Below are 12,920 nucleotides of genomic sequence, written 5' to 3' on the forward strand. Positions count from 1 at the left end.
ATCATGCCTGTTGTTCGGTATGGTTGCGTAACATGGTCGCTTACTCTGAGGGAACAACATACACTGAAAGTATTTGAGAACAGGATCCTGAGACGAATATTCGGACCCAAGAGGAACGGGAATGGGGAATGGCGGAAACTCCATAACGAGTAACTACATAATTTATACGGTTTACCGAACATTGTTAGGGTCGTCAAGTCTAGGAGGCTTAGGTGGGCGGGTCATGTAGCTAGAATGGAAGAAAGTAGAAACGCTTTCAAAGTCTTGACTGGAAGACCAATCGGAAAACGACCATCAGGAAGACGTAGGCGCAGGTGGGAGGACAACATTAAGATGGATCTCGCAGAGATTGAAATACAAAGTAGAAACTGGATGCAGTTAGCTAAGCATAGAAGTCTGTGGAGAGCTTTTGTGGACGCGGCATTGAACCTCCGGGTTCCATAGGCTATAGAGTTAGTTAGTTAGTTAATAACTTTCTGTAAGTAATAAGAAAAACTTGTGGCTCTTACTGAAACCTTTGGGTTGCGATATGATCGAGCAAGAATATTTCTAAGAAATCTATTTTGCAAAGCGACAAGAATTTTGATTTAATAGGGCGCCAATTATTTACGGGGCGACGCGTCGTTTACTCATTTCCAACACTTTTCCTTTTTCCTTGCTAGTTCGGTGCCTCTTTGTTGTCAGCGCACGGGGCGACCGCCCTAGTCCCCTCGTAGCTATGGTTCTGAGGGTGACGTAAACAAATGTAGACTGATTCTGTTTAAAACCAAGGGAACACAGGCTACTTCTTTTAAGAAAGGGATTGCACTCATATAGTTTCACACAGGCGTCATTTGAGAAGGGCGGGGTGATAATAAAAAACATGAAATTCTTATGACGGTGGACAATCTTATTACCCCTCCTGACAAAAGCTACTGCAATGCACATGGTGATGGTCACTGCTAAAGGACATTTAATTTTATCTCCCGGACACACGGACAGGATAAATAGGATAAAAGAGATTTTGTAAACCAAGTTTTTAAAATGTGTTGAATTTGATGGTGTTGGTCGGTGATTTTGAGATTAGTGTGCTTGTCTCCCTTGACGTTCATACAGTGATTACAATTGCAAGTTATTTAGAGTCAGCGTTCGAAGTAAATGTTTAGTACAAATGCCTGGTTCTCTAAGTATCCTGATCGTCTATCTTATTTGCATTTCAAATCTAATATTTTATTTATTTCGAGCAAGAGAATGAAGAAAATCTGGGTAGAGGTTGTCACTGCTTAAGTTGCAGTTTTCTTGGACAGTTAATATCCCATTCATTAGTATTATTATTTTAAAAATAACATTTTATAACTTTTGTTCCATCTGATTTGAGATATTTTGTTACAAATTTTACAGCAAAATCAGTGACCTGTTTTATCACATATTTACATTTTGCAGCACACATAATCCACCAATCAGAAATCTGAATTCTGATATAAGATATTACATTTTCCCGCCTATTAAAGCTATGAATTGTTCCACCCTAGCAATAAGAGAGCAACTTCTTTAGATGTACCAGAAGCAACTTTACTCAATGCTTCATTATTAAACTAATTATTTTAATATAAAATAAAATTTAACATTACACGTATGTAATTTTTATTACACGTCCTGCACTGCCATCTATTGCTGGAAATAGAGACGAAGTCAATCTTCCGGCATATTCACTTGAGCTGTATTTGTTTATATTTACGTATGTAATTGGTAAGTACAGTAAGTTATATTTACATTTAACATTTACCTATGTAATTTGGAATTGGAAAATTATAAAATAACATAGAGTTTGATAGATTTTGGGTACTTTTTCTCATATAATACGAGCTGGTTAGCAAAATGGCGAATGGTGCCATCTCTTGTGGGATTGTTTCATAATTTGACAAGATTTCAGCTCGTTTGTTTTTTGAGTTGACCATGGAATTGAAGTGGATAAAGTAAAATATTTTAAGCTAAGGAGTACAATATTGAGTGCATTTGATATAGATGGATAGTTTATGTTGTTGCTAATTAGGACACTGAAGCTCACACGGAAGCTGAAGAAAATAAACAAACTGGTACGTTATCAAAGTTGACTTATTTCAGCGGGAAATGAGCTTATCAAAACGTGTTAAAGTATTTTAGAATGATTATTACACATCGACAACATTTTAGTGCGTTTATATTTGCCTTGTATTTTGTATTTAACGTAAGTTAATGGTACGAATATATGTAAACTTAATGTACGTTAATTAGGGTGTAAAAACTAGTGTCATCTTCGTTGCGTATATTGAATCCAATAATTCCTTCGTTTATTTTGTCAATCAGCCTTTCACTTTTAATGGCAGTACAAAATATTTTCATTTACTGAGGCCCGGTATGCATGAAGTACAATGCATTATTATATAGTATATTGGAGTTTACTTGCAGCAAGTGAGTTAGTTACATGAATTCTTAGGTAGTTAACACTTTATTTAAACTGATTTTATATATCTTAGAATCCCTTGATATTTTCAATATGTTTTTGTCGCAAATGGTAGTCGAATGCTTTTCAGCAGCCCTCTAAAAATCCTGGTTGTTTATCTTCCACTGATGTGAAATTAAATTAAGTTTGTAGCAGCTTTACGTCTCAGGTTTTTGTTGTGCAGGCTAAATGAGACTGATGATTAATGAGTAAGTAATAACCGTAACTGATAAGCACAAAGAAAAAAGTGTCTCGCATTCAAGTACGTATAATTGGAAGTGCGCTTCCTGACTTACATAGTTCTTTCTTTCTTTCTTCCTTCACCATATAAAGGTGTTTTCCTTTTGTTCTTATGCACCCTCTTATTGCTGTGCAACAAATGTTGATATTAGAAGATTTGCTTTTACTTGAGACATTGCTTTGATTGGTCCACTGACTTTCACCTGAAAAGAATGTGAATAATGCACAGGCATATTAATATTACTGGATCATCGTTTATCTTGCGTTGAATTCTGGCAATTCTAAGATTGTATCAGTCAATATTAACATCTTTAAGATTCGTTTAAGGTCTGGAATTCAGTTTTTCTTCCTTTCTTGAAAATTGAAGTCATAAAACTATAGTATAAGCATCCACTGCTGGAATAGTAGAGATAAAAAATACTACAAGAACTGTATCAAAAACTAAACCTAACAGAATCCTAACCTTTGCTTATACACTACCTTATAACATTTTAATTCTGATGTGTAGTATATATTATTGAAATTGTGTAACAGTTGAATGATTGTAGCTGAAGTTCATGTTCTTTCTACGAAAAGAGAGAAGGTCAACGGAAGATATTTAGTTCAGTAGTAGAGTTCTTTGCTGCTGTGGGTTCCTGATTCAATTCCTAGCCACCCGATTTTGTGGTGGATAACATCGTATCTGCGTTTGTACAGGATTCTCCCCTTCCTTCCATATTCTCATTCTAATAGCAATTTTTTTATAATTACCGTATTTACTTCCATTGGATTCACTCGAGCAAACTTCAGCCAATTAGAGAACTTGTAGGTAAAAGACGATGTGAAACATTATTTTATGAAGGAATGAGAATATGAATATAAGTAATTATGGCATTTATTCCGAAGTTGGGCGTCCGCTTTCGTCAAGTTTTTTCGCTGTTATCTCCTTTCCACACTTTCTGCAATTTGTTATTAGGTTCATTAATCCGTGCTCTTCACAAACTTTTAAAAGATTTTGCTCGTTATCAACGTATTGCTTCACAAATATTAAAACTGCTAGTTCATTGCCCTTGTACATTCGCCATGTTGGTAACGTAAATACTCGTTTCTTTCCCACAATGCAACTGTTCGGTTACCTTGCGCCAAGTAGTTCCCTCCGCTCGCCGTATAGTCCCACGTTTATAACCGCTTATATATAACGAATAAACAGTTTTTTCGAGACTCTTATAAATTATCAAGCACACAAACGATCAAATTATCCATATCTTTCCTGTAAATTTTAAAAATTTCGCTGGTAACGGACGCCCAACTTTGGAATTTAACCCGTAATTATTGTCAGTGCACAGCATTTTGAAATGAATGTGCGTGCAAATGTGTTCTTTCACTATCCTCGTTTGTGTATATACTACCCGTCGGTGATGCGCCTGCTCGCTACGGACGTATCTCGCTACCACTCGGGCCCTCCTGCCCTGACTGACAGCATTCGTTTTTTTAGTGGCCACATAGCACAAGTTGGTTCGTGTTTTATACAGTATTTATGCAAGGCCCTCCTGAAGACAATCTGAAAGCAGCAGTGGAGCTCCTCATTTAGTGCATGCTCATATGTAAGAAATGTGTTATAATTTGGGAGAACCGTCTGCTCGAGTAACGCTCTTTCGTTATTCGTGCGTATCTTTTCGCCTACAGAACAAAAGCGTGGAACAAAATATTTGATACCCATACAATTCTGGGGCTTCTAATGTAGGGACCTCGTTTGTGTCAGTTCCCAGAAATTCGCACTAAGGTGTCTTTGTAGAAGTCGATACATAAATAAACCGTTTTCTCACACGTCAAAGTGATGGGCTTATTTCATTTCATAATAGTTGTCTGTTTCTCGAAATTGCCTTGACTGCTGTTTTGAAGTTCATATCGATCAGATCTCCTTATGGCAAGGTTTTAGAACACCCGTTTAGCTGTAAAGACAGAAAACGTGCCCTGCTGAGCTCTAACACGCCTTCGAGCGCTAACACTCGCTCGGGAATACTGTGTGAATTTAGTATTAAACTTAGGTACAGGAAGGAATCAACCTAGCTACTAGCCTAAATGGGGGGACCTCTGTTCTAGAACCTTCCTCTCCTTATTGAGCCCACAAACAGTAGATTCATCCAATTTAATGGAAAAGGCTAGGCAGCCAAAAGAATTAAGCAAATTATAAGTTATTTAGATAGGCATTTAGTGTGTTCCCCAATTTCATCTACGTCTCCGGAGTCGGTACTGTGACCCGTCGTGAACAACCTCGTTTATGCGTAAACCTACCATCGCTGACGTGCCTGCTTCCTACGGATGCACCCCCTCGCTCCCGCTTGGGCTCTCCTGCTACACTTCTGACCTGACTCGGTTAGGAATCATTCATGCTTTTTAGTGGCCACCTAGCACAAATTGGTCCGTGTTTTATGCACTGTAGTTTTGTGCGATACGTTCACACTATATTTATACTCGTCACATTTACAAATGACGGACCGTAATGACTAGCAAGTGATTTGGGGGAGAAACTACGTTTTCCTGTCTCAAATAGCCTCGATGCTGATAGGGACGATAAAATCAAAGTCACCTCTACTCGATTTGCTTGGTTTAAGAGTTCTAGCGATCCGTGCGTGTGAAACGTGAACCTACATTTAAATGTGGGGTACAACTATGTGAACTCCGATCGGGAATCGAACATGGGTCTACGCTAAAGATGGAAGGCCAGGAGGGAAGTTATAAATCATTCCAGATCGAATACTGTCTAAACGCATGACCGACAGTCCCTCTCGAGATACTCTTCCATGCATCGCCAATCGATGTGCACACACTTGGTATAGACTAGTCCACTTCAAATTGTCCTTGAACGTTGCCTTGGTGCGTACGTGAAGGATTGGAAGAATTCAAGTCGTCCAACTTGGAATGACAACTAAGTCTGTTTTTCGTTATGTTTCTTTATGGCCTCTGTTATATGATCTGCGTAGAGTCCAAGACAAGAAACTTATAAAAATCCAACTTCGGAACCTTTTGCTATTGGGTCGAAAAAGGCTCGTTTACCGGCCGTGTTAACGATACCCATCAAACTCATATGCGTTTTATAAATCAAGAAATAAGTAATAAAAAAAGATGTAATTACGGTAAGTTAAATCAGCCGTGTGTTTTGGAAGTTACAAACACGAACCTGTGAGTGATTGGTTGTGCTTCAATCTTCGTCTCCAGCTCCGTGGACCACAGTTAACGGGATTTCACAGTATATGCCCCTTCACTGGGAATTGTACCCGTTTGCACAAAAGGCAGGAGTACTAAGTTTAGTTTCAAATATTGGTGTAAGGTACAATTCCCCCAACAAACAAATGTAGTCACCATGTGATAGGAATTGTAAGAGAGAGCCCTTGTTGTGAAACATTTTTGTAGATGATCCTGCTGCAACCTACTAAATGTACAAGGGTCACACTTAAACTCTGACACTCAATATAATGCAACTGGCGCAGAGAACGTATTGGAAAACTTTCAAACACTCGTGCTGACTGCTCAGAAGATGAAGCAAGTATCACAGGCTTCCAATGAGTAATTTATGACAATGAAAAATGTAGCGGTATTAAACACTGCAATTCAGAGAGAAACGGTCGATTGTTCCGAGTGCGTTTTCGACTTTCTGTGCTGGTGTATTAACCATTTCACTTCCTGACCAGTCACAAACACTTACTCGCAGTATAAATTCATCTTTCTGTTACATATTTTTGTTCTTTAAAATTTACGAAATTGTTTTTTGCATAGGTACTCCAAAAGAATTACTTATCATGTGGAATGTTATGTTAGAGAAAACATTAAGACAGAAGCAGTCATCTGATAGAAAAAAATCTTTTTACAAGTGGAACACGTAGCGGTAATATTCAGGACAAAGTAGTATGTTTAGCTACAATTCGTTTTTTAATTTCGCTTTTACGACAATATGCACCTTTTACCATCGAAGTTTCGCAATCGGGGTTTATAATTTATGAGGACTCCAATCTATACTTGAGTTTTGAATGCAGTAATGAACCATCTGTAAGATGACGTCACTCACGTAGTCGGGGCCGGTGACCTGTTGGAGACGAGATACTGTGGTGGGTACTGTGAGGGCTTATCTTACATGAGGACTCACGTCATGACGTTACACAAAATACGCCCTTCCCTATCGCTAGCGTCCCTTTCAATACGAAGACTACATGCGAGTTGTACCTACAGCTTAACGTGGGATCCAATTCGCAGGAGTTTCTACCGGGAATCCAACACGGGCCTTTTGCACCGAAGACGATTTCGCGCTAACCATATAGCCATAGGGAGCTCATACGCCTCTACTGAAGTAGGTTATAAGACTACACCATACGTGTATCCAACTCGATATTTGTTGTGAAATGCGTTGTTTTATAGAAGCTTGTTTTTAGGTTATATGTAAGCGTTGGTCGAAATAAACAATAAAGAAATATGTACATTCCTTCTTTTTAAGGCACTCGTGTTTGGATCTCACTTTAAAAGGTCGTGTTCTTACAACCACTTTGGCATGAAATGAAGAGCCAATAAGATTCTACGTTAATAAACAGGAATACGAGGCTTTTTAAGGGTGGGCAGAATTTTTAGAACAAGAATGTATTTCATAAGGACATGGTATTACTTTGGAGCTTCACAATTAGGATGAGTGGCTTCACCTTCGTGATGATTTTAGTGGATATTGCAGCAGTTTCAAGTATGTAAAAAAACAGGGTTGGCAAAAGCCATGGTTTATATTGAAAAAAACAAAAAAGCAGTTTTTTTTTTGTTTAAACCAGTTTTTTTTTTTTTTTTTTTGTTTGTTTGTTTAAATAATTTGCTCGATGTATTTATATCACATATGGATAGAAATAAGTTTGTTTCGCCTTGGTGTTATTATGCAACAACTAGGTTATGCTGGAACGGATCACATAAGCTTAAAGCGGAATCCAAACGGCTTTTCGGCTTACGTCCGAGAGAAATTGTTCTTCATTTGAACTCGAAACCGGACTAATTGGGCATAAATGAGACACGTCTGCCAGCTCACTCACGAAGGACTCCTGATAAAAATACAGTGTACTGATTTTTACATACTTGTTAATATGATTATCAAGAGTCATTTTAGAAGGACAAAAAGATAAATAGTTGCACAAGTGAAATCATTGTACAGAATTACATATGATCAATTTCAAAATACTACAGAATAAAGATACGAATTATTTGAGTCCACTTTGGCTCTGACCAATTTATACATAAATAGATGCCAAAGATACTTCTGATTTCAAGAAATGCCTCTTGTGGGGTTTATATGACTCCTCCCAAAAAGTACCGCATTTCGATTTATTTTATCAATAGTAAACATTATTAAAACGAAACAATATTTAGAATTTTCTTAGGTTGCAATTGCATAACAATAATAATAAACTACAAAAAAAAATCACAAAAGAAATATTCATAAACTTATAAAAAAAAAAAAAAACTGCTTTTGTAGTTTAATATCTTTGAGTAATGAATGGGGAATTTATGTCTGAATATAATACTATAATATACGGGAGTAAAACGTGATAACCCATAAATGTGTGTTCATCAAGATGTTACGAACACTTACCCATTTACGAACATTTTTCGTTTTTTGTTTTAAACCAGCCAACTCTGTGGAAAACACTTCAATTCCTTCAGAAATGGCAGAAGACTGCTTGGCAGTTGATTATAAAAGAGGGATTGTAAGGGGTGTAATCTCGTCCTCACGATCTTCTGATAATGAGTGGTCGATTGAATTAGGATAACTTTAAAATGGCTTATACCTAGATAATTGATGATTGAACGTAAAGAACACTGAACTGGAAGTAGTTCTGTGAGATTTGAATTACCTTCAAATGTTCATTTGTATTTCAGGCACAAATTTCGATTACCCTATAGTTATTTACTATTGGTGTGGGTCACTCTTCCTTTTAATTTTATAATGGGATCTGTTTTAACTCAGCTATGACTAACCGGACCGTGTTTGAAACTTACGAATTCGGAATTTTTCACTGTTGAAGGAAGCCGGTGCGTATTGTACGATTGCTCCGCAAAGTAAACATACTGTAACAGGAAACAGTGTCAACGAAATATTTGGTCACAGACAGTACAGATAAAGGGTCATTCCTAGTAAGATAGTGAAATCGGCCCTTGATCCAAATTGGGTGGCTATTAACCCAAAAGGTTACCTTTGACCTAAAACTACCTAAAATAAATTGACGCCCTACCCCCTCCCCTTACCGAGTTATCGTATCATACATGCTCAAAATTGAATATTTTAAAATTTGGGTGGGGGTGGTCGAAAAGTTTTGAAAGTTTCACAGATTGTAGATACTATCTAGGTGTAAATGTGCATTTTTTTTTCCCAAAACCATCGATGTGTATTTTCGTTATTTTGGGTGTTAATGCATTATTGCTTATTCATAGTTCATTGTGTTTATATAAATATTGGTGTTACTTTTCATAATCTTTTTCAAACTGTTATTTACCCAAATTACTTAATGAACTGTGAATCCCTTCCTCCTTACAGCTTAACTTAAAATTGGGGTCAGTATACCGCTAAACATTCGGATGGTTCAGTTAGTATAGTTCTATTTTTAATTTTTTTCTTTCTTTCTTTTCTTTTCTTTTTTCTTTTTTTTTTTTATAGAGTTTACTTAAGTACGGTGAATAAGAACAAAAAAAGTTTATTGCCCACGGTTGAAGGGCAGGAATGGTTAATGTGAAAGTGAGTAATTATGAAAATATTTGTGGTATGAGAATGTTGTAGCAAGCGGAAGAGCCCTAATGAAACGCACGGACGTAATGTCCATCATTATCACATCGCCTGGGATCTCTTGCACCAGAGGTGAGCACGCTACCACAAAGCCACCCTGCCTTCATTATAAAAATGATCGTATTACAGTAGGAAACGTGTTAGTATTGTTACTAATAGTCGTTGCATTCTTATTCCGTATTTTGTGTGACTGATTATATTATCGCTACTGGTTTTATGTAGGTCAGACTCCTGACGAGATTGACTGTGAAAGTGTGTAACTAGTTTCATCCAAAGAATTCTCGTTCATGAATAGTTGTAAAACTTGTGGGTTTCGTGTCAAGGTGTCGAGTGCTTTTTTTTTTTCTTCTTTTTGTAATAAATAGAAATATGATCGTAAAAGGAAGAGAGAGAGAGAGAGAAACAAAATCAAATGACTTAGGACATGTAGCTTAAGACCTGACCTTGTATTCGGGAAGCACATCTTTCCTGAAGAAATCAAGAAAAATTCAAGGAAATTAAATGCCTGTTCACGTTATGATATCTTTCCAAAAGACCACGTTTGCCACCCTTGAACTGGGAATTTTATTTTCCTATTTCTGTCGAAAAGGCCAAAAATGATTTGCAGAGAAAAGTAGAGCTCTCCCATCACTGTATAGTTGCATACGCATCTTTGGTGCGGGAGACCCGGTTTCGATTCCCGAGTGGGAGCTCATGTAGTTCAGATCGTACGTTAAGCTATAGATCCTCGTCTCATATAGCCGCACTGCTAGATAGGACGCTGAGCTCAAATGAAGCAACCCAAACCCAGAAAGGTTAGGAACCTATTTACATATTTTCATTCTAACATTATAGTTGACGAGGTGCTAGAGAGCATGGAAACACAATATTGACTTTTATGTATTCCTATGGTGATCATCACTTTCTTAACTTCTAAATCTATATATCTGACATGTTAATCGGATGCCTTTCTTCAGGATGTTTAATTAAACTTTTTTTTTTTTTTTTTTTTTTTTTTTTTTTTTAATATTCACATAATAGGGTATAGGGTTTCAGTAGTGCAATTTCAGTTATAAGAATCCATGTCTTCAAGTACCGGTACTTCAATCAGTCTTATATGTCTATTTTCTGTTCGTTATATATAACCCAAAAATGCACTTATTAGATCAATATAAAGTAATTGTTTCTATTTCAGTTTAATATTATCTGGGTTTTGTACCCAAGAAAATACATTAACCTTTAGAGGACGGCTCTCTGAGGGGGGGGGGGGTTGGATGTTTTTAGTTACCCTACCCGTCAGCATTTGGGAGATGGAAACTTGTTCCTGATTGTTACAGAGATATAAGCCATAGCTTATGGGACACAGATTTCAACGAGATAACTTTTGTGCCACCCGTGCCCAACTCCTAAAACAAGAAGGAAGTGAAAAAAGTCTGGAAAAATACACTTTTTCGAAGTTTATGGGTCTATGGAAACACTGTTATTTGTCGTACTCAGCGGGGGCACAAAAGCTACCTTGTTGGAATCTGTGTCCCTTGAGTTTTCTAATGAGGTATGCCTCATATCTCTCTGCCAGTTAAGGGGTCGCAAGGGCTGACAACGTCAGGGTAGACTACAGTTTTAATCTGTATTTCATAAGCTTTCGAACGAGGAATCGTTCATGTCTCTCTGACAAGGAGCAGAGCTACTAGGGCCGCCAACGTGAAGGTCTACGATTTTTTTTAAATCCCTGGCTGCCCTCTAAAGGTTAAACCATGCTAAATTTTTGCATAATTTCTCTCAAGAATATATTCCATTCTAATCTCTCTAGTCAAACACTCAAGCCCAATTTCAAACTCTACTACAGTTTCAATATTGAGAAAATATCACGCCATTAGTAAATCTAAAATATAATAAAATACGATTGCCATGACACACTAAAGCTTTTGAATGGATGGCGAGGGGAAATGCCGTGTATACAGTACAATTTAAATGTGTATTGCTGTCTTCAGTCTGCCATCAAGAGCATCATAGTTTTTGTGTGGGGAATTGTTGATGGACAGTTGGTGACAGGGGTACTTCCGTTTTTGGGCCTTAAAAAATTCGAACGTCAATTCTCAGGTCGTGTAGACTGTAACAAACTAAAAATCCTTTTCGTTGTGACACTGCTACTTGTGGAAAATAAGAGAGGAGATGTTCAGATGTATATATGATGATAGCGTGATTCGTCACTTCACATGATGCACATCCACTGTTCACTCGTGCCATGTTTTGCACCACCATAAACGGCAGCGTTTGTTCACTTGTGTCCGATCTTCGTGAGACAACTTATGTTTTTTTTTCTGGTCGGGATTGCGGTTCTATCACTCCCTCTCCTTCCCATTTCAACTCTTGGTCTGACACTGTAACACGTGAGAGCTGGAATTTGCCGGAAACCTCAAATATTGAATGACTGAATCAGTGTGGTCCAATGATCATGTCCATTTCATCTGCATGTAACTCTCACCATCCGCTTATTTCGATTGCAAGTGGTTGTATGACGTACTCCCAAGTGCTCAAGTGCTTACTTTCATCCTGTCACCATAGGTGATGCATTTATGCTGTCTGAACAAGTAGTCTTTCGGGAGGAAGGGGTCAGATCATTAATGACAATGTAGTGCATTTTAGCTATAAATATTGCAATAATAAATGCAGTGTAGTATGTTAAATGATAATGTAAAAAAATGGTCAGAGAAAAGTTAAGTGTGGTGGCTCGCACTCCCTATTCAATTCCACTACGTAAACTGATGAATTGTCATGTTAAAGAGCAATTTCTCCGCCCAGTTATTTCGTAATCGTACTCTGGCCCATAATAATAATAATAATTATGCAAATCAAGATGACCATCCAGACGAATGAGGTACCAAGCAACAAGGGAGATTTTCGGAAATTGAGTGGAGATAGTGAGATTTCAGGCTCGGAACGGCTCGTCAATGAATAGAGAGGGGATATAAAGAAAGAAAGAAAGAAAAGATAATACTAGACATGCAGTCGCTTTTAATGCATGTTAAAGTACTTTTTGTATTAGTCTAACAGTTGAAGTTTCGAAGAAGTTCTTGCCTTGCAGACATTGTATTCTGAATTTCTGAAATAAATTGTACTGATTGTTTGCTGTTAGGTTTTAACAATAAACACAGTAGTTCGACATATCTGCAGGCTGTAGCCTGTGTTTGGTACGCCTTTGGTTGTAACATAATTTGTTGTCCGTTGTGGTTGATACTTTCGTGTACTTTGGAGTGTCACTAACCAGTTTCTGTAAATCAGTTCGGCTTCAGTGTCAATTTGTCTAATATACTTATGTCACTGTTCTATCTGGATTGTGGAGGAAAAAAAAAAAAAGTTTTATAGGGCGAAATTGTGTTTTATTTTTATACGTACATTTAAAGCCGTATGCCTACTTAAAACGTCATTTAAAAATTCATGTTCTATTGTACACAC

At 37.3% G+C, this 12,920-nt stretch overlaps 1 protein-coding gene across 6 annotated transcripts in view; it reads left to right on the plus strand.

The window, feature by feature from the left end:
- Nucleotides 1–1,524: 1,524 nt before the first annotated feature.
- The window catches only part of pds5 (cohesin associated factor B pds5), a 143,126-nt gene continuing 131,730 nt past the window's right edge, over nt 1,525–12,920 (plus strand). For 2 of the 6 annotated variants that reach the window (XM_081727604.1, XM_081727606.1), the window contains exon 1: nt 1,525–1,728. The gene's annotated coding sequence lies outside the window, so the exon portion shown is untranslated. Of the gene's footprint in view, nt 1,729–1,901; nt 2,076–12,920 lie in introns of those variants that run through there. The other 4 variants (XM_081727607.1, XM_081727609.1, XM_081727610.1 and 1 more) reach the window with 3 other exon arrangements.

This window comes from Thermobia domestica, chromosome 10 (genome assembly GCF_964235325.1).
Source record: "Thermobia domestica chromosome 10, izTheDome1.hap1.1, whole genome shotgun sequence".
NCBI lineage: Eukaryota > Metazoa > Arthropoda > Insecta > Zygentoma > Lepismatidae > Thermobia > Thermobia domestica.